Here is a 7,500-nt window from a genome sequence, read left to right as displayed (position 1 = left end):
AAACGTTAAACGTCTACACCGAAATGGCCATAGTCAGTTCCAATGAAAAAACAACTCTCACGTGTGTGCCCCACTCTAAAGCAGTGTATAAAACTATCCCCAGTGAAATCAGAGCTACACAACGAAAACGGGAAGCCAAACAAAACTTTAAACGGACCCACCGAATTGGATATCATCAATCCTGGGAAAATAACCACACACACCGCTGCCCCCCGTGCCAACTTGAATTTAGAAACCGTCCCCAGCGAAATCCCACGTTCGGGCGAATAACTGTGAATTTTAAGCCCCCGTTTCTCTCAAGCTGGAAACGTGCATTCAAAGCTGGGAAAAGGTGCTCATTGACAGGCATCTCCACTTCGGGACCTCGTAGCACCTTCACCCGGGTGGCGTTGGAAAGGTCTGGGCGAGGGGCACACGGGGAGGTCAGGCTCGCCACGCGCACGCGCTTCCCCGCGAAACGGGAGCCCAAACAAAACTTTAAACGGACCCACCGAATTGGGGATCATCAATCCTGGGAAAATAACCACGCACACCGCTGCCCCCCGTGCCAACTTGAATTTAGAAACCGTCCCCAGCGAAATCCCACGTTCGGGCGCAAAACTGCACGTTTGGAGCCACATTTTGTCTGAAGCTGGAAACGTGCATTCAAAGCTGGGAAAAGGTGCTCATTGACAGGCATCTCCACTTCGGGACCTCGTAGCACCTTCACCCGGGTGGCGTTGGAAAGGTCTGGGCGAGGGGGACACGGGGAGGTCAGGCTCGCCACGCGCACGCGCTTCCCCGCGAAACGGGAGCCCAAACAAAACTTTAAACGGACCCACCGAATTGGGGATCATCAATCCTGGGAAAATAACCACACACACCGCTGCCCCCCGTGCCAACTTGAATTTAGAAACCGTCCCCAGCGAAATCCCACGTTCGGGCGCAAAACTGCACGTTTGGAGCCACATTTTGTCTGAAGCTGGAAACGTGCATTCAAAGCTGGGAAAAGGTGCTCATTGACAGGCATCTCCACTTCGGGACCTCGTAGCACCTTCACCCGGGTGGCGTTGGAAAGGTCTGGGCGAGGGGCACACGGGGAGGTCAGGCTCGCCACGCGCACGCGCTTCCCCGCGAAACGGGAGCCCAAACAAAACTTTAAACGGACCCACCGAATTGGGGATCATCAATCCTGGGAAAATAACCACGCACACCGCTGCCCCCCGTGCCAACTTGAATTTAGAAACCGTCCCCAGCGAAATCCCACGTTCGGGCGCAAAACTGCACGTTTGGAGCCACATTTTGTCTGAAGCTGGAAACCTGCATTCAAAGCTGGGAAAAGGTGCTCATTGACAGGCATCTCCACTTCGGGACCTCGTAGCACCTTCACCCGGGTGGCGTTGGAAAGGTCTGGGCGAGGGGGACACGGGGAGGTCAGGCTCGCCACGCGCACGCGCTTCCCCGCGAAACGGGAGCCCAAACAAAACTTTAAACGGACCCACCGAATTGGGGATCATCAATCCTGGGAAAATAACCACACACACCGCTGCCCCCCGTGCCAACTTGAATTTAGAAACCGTCCCCAGCGAAATCCCACGTTCGGGCGCAAAACTGCACGTTTGGAGCCACATTTTGTCTGAAGCTGGAAACCTGCATTCAAAGCTGGGAAAAGGTGCTCATTGACAGGCATCTCCACTTCGGGACCTCGTAGCACCTTCACCCGGGTGGCGTTGGAAAGGTCTGGGCGAGGGGCACACGGGGAGGTCAGGCTCGCCACGCGCACGCGCTTCCCCGCGAAACGGGAGCCCAAACAAAACTTTAAACGGACCCACCGAGCTGGGGACGGCTTTTTCCGGGAAGATAACCGCGCACACCGCTGCCCCCCGTGCCAACTTGAATTTAGAAACCGTCCCCAGCGAAATCCCACGTTCGGGCGCAAAACTGCACGTTTGGAGCCACATTTTGTCTGAAGCTGGAAACCTGCATTCAAAGCTGGGAAAAGGTGCTCATTGACAGGCATCTCCACTTCGGGACCTCGTAGCACCTTCACCCGGGTGGCGTTGGAAAGGTCTGGGCGAGGGGCACACGGGGAGGTCAGGCTCGCCACGCGCACGCGCTTCCCCGCGAAACGGGAGCCCAAACAAAACTTTAAACGGACCCACCGAATTGGGGATCATCAATCCTGGGAAAATAACCACACACACCGCTGCCCCCCGTGCCAACTTGAATTTAGAAACCGTCCCCAGCGAAATCCCACGTTCGGGCGCAAAACTGCACGTTTGGAGCCACATTTTGTCTGAAGCTGGAAACCTGCATTCAAAGCTGGGAAAAGGTGCTCATTGACAGGCATCTCCACTTCGGGACCTCGTAGCACCTTCACCCGGGTGGCGTTGGAAAGGTCTGGGCGAGGGGCACACGGGGAGGTCAGGCTCGCCACGCGCACGCGCTTCCCCGCGAAACGGGAGCCCAAACAAAACTTTAAACGGACCCACCGAGCTGGGGACGGCTTTTTCCGGGAAGATAACCGCGCACACCGCTGCCCCCCGTGCCAACTTGAATTTAGAAACCGTCCCCAGCGAAATCCCACGTTCGGGCGCAAAACTGCACGTTTGGAGCCACATTTTGTCTGAAGCTGGAAACGTGCATTCAAAGCTGGGAAAAGGTGCTCATTGACAGGCATCTCCACTTCGGGACCTCGTAGCACCTTCACCCGGGTGGCGTTGGAAAGGTCTGGGCGAGGGGCACACGGGGAGGTCAGGCTCGCCACGCGCACGCGCTTCCCCGCGAAACGGGAGCCCAAACAAAACTTTAAACGGACCCACCGAATTGGGGATCATCAATCCTGGGAAAATAACCACACACACCGCTGCCCCCCGTGCCAACTTGAATTTAGAAACCGTCCCCAGCGAAATCCCACGTTCGGGCGCAAAACTGCACGTTTGGAGCCACATTTTGTCTGAAGCTGGAAACGTGCATTCAAAGCTGGGAAAAGGTGCTCATTGACAGGCATCTCCACTTCGGGACCTCGTAGCACCTTCACCCGGGTGGCGTTGGAAAGGTCTGGGCGAGGGGGACACGGGGAGGTCAGGCTCGCCACGCGCACGCGCTTCCCCGCGAAACGGGAGCCCAAACAAAACTTTAAACGGACCCACCGAATTGGGGATCATCAATCCTGGGAAAATAACCACACACACCGCTGCCCCCCGTGCCAACTTGAATTTAGAAACCGTCCCCAGCGAAATCCCACGTTCGGGCGCAAAACTGCACGTTTGGAGCCACATTTTGTCTGAAGCTGGAAACGTGCATTCAAAGCTGGGAAAAGGTGCTCATTGACAGGCATCTCCACTTCGGGACCTCGTAGCACCTTCACCCGGGTGGCGTTGGAAAGGTCTGGGCGAGGGGCACACGGGGAGGTCAGGCTCGCCACGCGCACGCGCTTCCCCGCGAAACGGGAGCCCAAACAAAACTTTAAACGGACCCACCGAATTGGGGATCATCAATCCTGGGAAAATAACCACGCACACCGCTGCCCCCCGTGCCAACTTGAATTTAGAAACCGTCCCCAGCGAAATCCCACGTTCGGGCGCAAAACTGCACGTTTGGAGCCACATTTTGTCTGAAGCTGGAAACGTGCATTCAAAGCTGGGAAAAGGTGCTCATTGACAGGCATCTCCACTTCGGGACCTCGTAGCACCTTCACCCGGGTGGCGTTGGAAAGGTCTGGGCGAGGGGGACACGGGGAGGTCAGGCTCGCCACGCGCACGCGCTTCCCCGCGAAACGGGAGCCCAAACAAAACTTTAAACGGACCCACCGAATTGGGGATCATCAATCCTGGGAAAATAACCACACACACCGCTGCCCCCCGTGCCAACTTGAATTTAGAAACCGTCCCCAGCGAAATCCCACGTTCGGGCGCAAAACTGCACGTTTGGAGCCACATTTTGTCTGAAGCTGGAAACGTGCATTCAAAGCTGGGAAAAGGTGCTCATTGACAGGCATCTCCACTTCGGGACCTCGTAGCACCTTCACCCGGGTGGCGTTGGAAAGGTCTGGGCGAGGGGGACACGGGGAGGTCAGGCTCGCCACGCGCACGCGCTTCCCCGCGAAACGGGAGCCCAAACAAAACTTTAAACGGACCCACCGAATTGGGGATCATCAATCCTGGGAAAATAACCACACACACCGCTGCCCCCCGTGCCAACTTGAATTTAGAAACCGTCCCCAGCGAAATCCCACGTTCGGGCGCAAAACTGCACGTTTGGAGCCACATTTTGTCTGAAGCTGGAAACCTGCATTCAAAGCTGGGAAAAGGTGCTCATTGACAGGCATCTCCACTTCGGGACCTCGTAGCACCTTCACCCGGGTGGCGTTGGAAAGGTCTGGGCGAGGGGGACACGGGGAGGTCAGGCTCGCCACGCGCACGCGCTTCCCCGCGAAACGGGAGCCCAAACAAAACTTTAAACGGACCCACCGAATTGGGGATCATCAATCCTGGGAAAATAACCACACACACCGCTGCCCCCCGTGCCAACTTGAATTTAGAAACCGTCCCCAGCGAAATCCCACGTTCGGGCGCAAAACTGCACGTTTGGAGCCACATTTTGTCTGAAGCTGGAAACCTGCATTCAAAGCTGGGAAAAGGTGCTCATTGACAGGCATCTCCACTTCGGGACCTCGTAGCACCTTCACCCGGGTGGCGTTGGAAAGGTCTGGGCGAGGGGCACACGGGGAGGTCAGGCTCGCCACGCGCACGCGCTTCCCCGCGAAACGGGAGCCCAAACAAAACTTTAAACGGACCCACCGAGCTGGGGACGGCTTTTTCCGGGAAGATAACCGCGCACACCGCTGCCCCCCGTGCCAACTTGAATTTAGAAACCGTCCCCAGCGAAATCCCACGTTCGGGCGCAAAACTGCACGTTTGGAGCCACATTTTGTCTGAAGCTGGAAACCTGCATTCAAAGCTGGGAAAAGGTGCTCATTGACAGGCATCTCCACTTCGGGACCTCGTAGCACCTTCACCCGGGTGGCGTTGGAAAGGTCTGGGCGAGGGGCACACGGGGAGGTCAGGCTCGCCACGCGCACGCGCTTCCCCGCGAAACGGGAGCCCAAACAAAACTTTAAACGGACCCACCGAGCTGGGGACGGCTTTTTCCGGGAAGATAACCGCGCACACCGCTGCCCCCCGTGCCGTGAATTTAGAAACCGTCCCCAGCGAAATCCCACGTTCGGGCGAATAACTGTGAATTTTAAGCCCCCGTTTCTCTCAAGCTGGAAACGTGCATTCAAAGCTGGGAACAAGGGCTTCATGTACAGGCATCCCCACTTAGGAACCTCGTAGCACCTTCACCCGGGTGGCGTTGGAAAGGTCTGGGCGAGGGGCACACGGGGAGGTCAGGCTCGCCACGCGCACGCGCTTCCCCGCGAAACGGGAGCCCAAACAAAACTTTAAACGGACCCACCGAATTGGGGATCATCAATCCTGGGAAAATAACCACACACACCGCTGCCCCCCGTGCCAACTTGAATTTAGAAACCGTCCCCAGCGAAATCCCACGTTCGGGCGCAAAACTGCACGTTTGGAGCCACATTTTGTCTGAAGCTGGAAACCTGCATTCAAAGCTGGGAAAAGGTGCTCATTGACAGGCATCTCCACTTCGGGACCTCGTAGCACCTTCACCCGGGTGGCGTTGGAAAGGTCTGGGCGAGGGGCACACGGGGAGGTCAGGCTCGCCACGCGCACGCGCTTCCCCGCGAAACGGGAGCCCAAACAAAACTTTAAACGGACCCACCGAGCTGGGGACGGCTTTTTCCGGGAAGATAACCGCGCACACCGCTGCCCCCCGTGCCAACTTGAATTTAGAAACCGTCCCCAGCGAAATCCCACGTTCGGGCGCAAAACTGCACGTTTGGAGCCACATTTTGTCTGAAGCTGGAAACGTGCATTCAAAGCTGGGAAAAGGTGCTCATTGACAGGCATCTCCACTTCGGGACCTCGTAGCACCTTCACCCGGGTGGCGTTGGAAAGGTCTGGGCGAGGGGCACACGGGGAGGTCAGGCTCGCCACGCGCACGCGCTTCCCCGCGAAACGGGAGCCCAAACAAAACTTTAAACGGACCCACCGAATTGGGGATCATCAATCCTGGGAAAATAACCACACACACCGCTGCCCCCCGTGCCAACTTGAATTTAGAAACCGTCCCCAGCGAAATCCCACGTTCGGGCGCAAAACTGCACGTTTGGAGCCACATTTTGTCTGAAGCTGGAAACGTGCATTCAAAGCTGGGAAAAGGTGCTCATTGACAGGCATCTCCACTTCGGGACCTCGTAGCACCTTCACCCGGGTGGCGTTGGAAAGGTCTGGGCGAGGGGCACACGGGGAGGTCAGGCTCGCCACGCGCACGCGCTTCCCCGCGAAACGGGAGCCCAAACAAAACTTTAAACGGACCCACCGAGCTGGGGACGGCTTTTTCCGGGAAGATAACCGCGCACACCGCTGCCCCCCGTGCCAACTTGAATTTAGAAACCGTCCCCAGCGAAATCCCACGTTCGGGCGAATAACTGTGAATTTTAAGCCCCCGTTTCTCTCAAGCTGGAAACGTGCATTCAAAGCTGGGAACAAGGGCTTCATGTACAGGCATCCCCACTTAGGAACCTCGTAGCACCTTCACCCAGGGCTCGTTGGATAGGTATGCCCGAGGGGAACACGGGCACATCGAGACCCGCGGCCGCACGCGCATTTCCCCGACGCTGCGAGCGAAACAACATTTCAAACACGCCTACCGAAATGGGGACACTTTTTTCGGGGAAAATAACCGCACACACCGCTGCCCCTTGCCCTCACTTGAAGAACAAAACCATCCCCAGCAAAATCACACTTTCGGGCGCCAAACGGTGCATTTCACACCCACAAAATACTCAACAAGTCAAACACACTCTCACACTGCAAAATTTGGGAGCCCCGGGGAACAACACTACACTCTTGGCCTCCCCGGGGAACAGCACTCCCAGGGCGGCAAGCACACCTCCGGGGAGGACCCCCCTGCACTACCTGATCACCGTGGGGCCCTGTGCACCCACTCTTAAGCACCCCCCCTGTGTTAAAACCAAAATAACCCCACTTTAAGAAGTACGTGCCCCTGGGCATCCCCTGCTTACAGTGCCCGTGCCCCTGGGCATCCCCTGTTTACAGTGCCCGTGCCCCTGGGCATCCTCCCATTGACTCCCACTCAAAATGGACTTAGGTTTTGGAGGCTAAAGTGCCTGTGATGCAGTGCCCCTGGGCATCCTCCCATTGACTCCCACTCAAAATGGACTTAGGTTTTGGAGGCTAAAGTGCCAGTGATGCAGTGCCCCTGGGCATCCTCCCATTGACTCCCACTCAAAATGGACTTAGGTTTTGGAGGCTAAAGTGCCAGTGATGCAGTGCCCCTGGGAGTCCTCCCATTGACTCCCATTCAAAATGGACTTAGGTTTTGGAGAGCACAGCGCCCGTGCCCCTGGGAGTCCTCCCATTGACTTCC

Source organism: Osmerus eperlanus, chromosome 4, assembly GCF_963692335.1.
Source record: "Osmerus eperlanus chromosome 4, fOsmEpe2.1, whole genome shotgun sequence".
NCBI classification, from domain to species: domain Eukaryota; kingdom Metazoa; phylum Chordata; class Actinopteri; order Osmeriformes; family Osmeridae; genus Osmerus; species Osmerus eperlanus.
The sequence above is the reverse complement of the archived record's forward strand: the minus strand, read 5'-3'. Positions refer to the sequence as shown.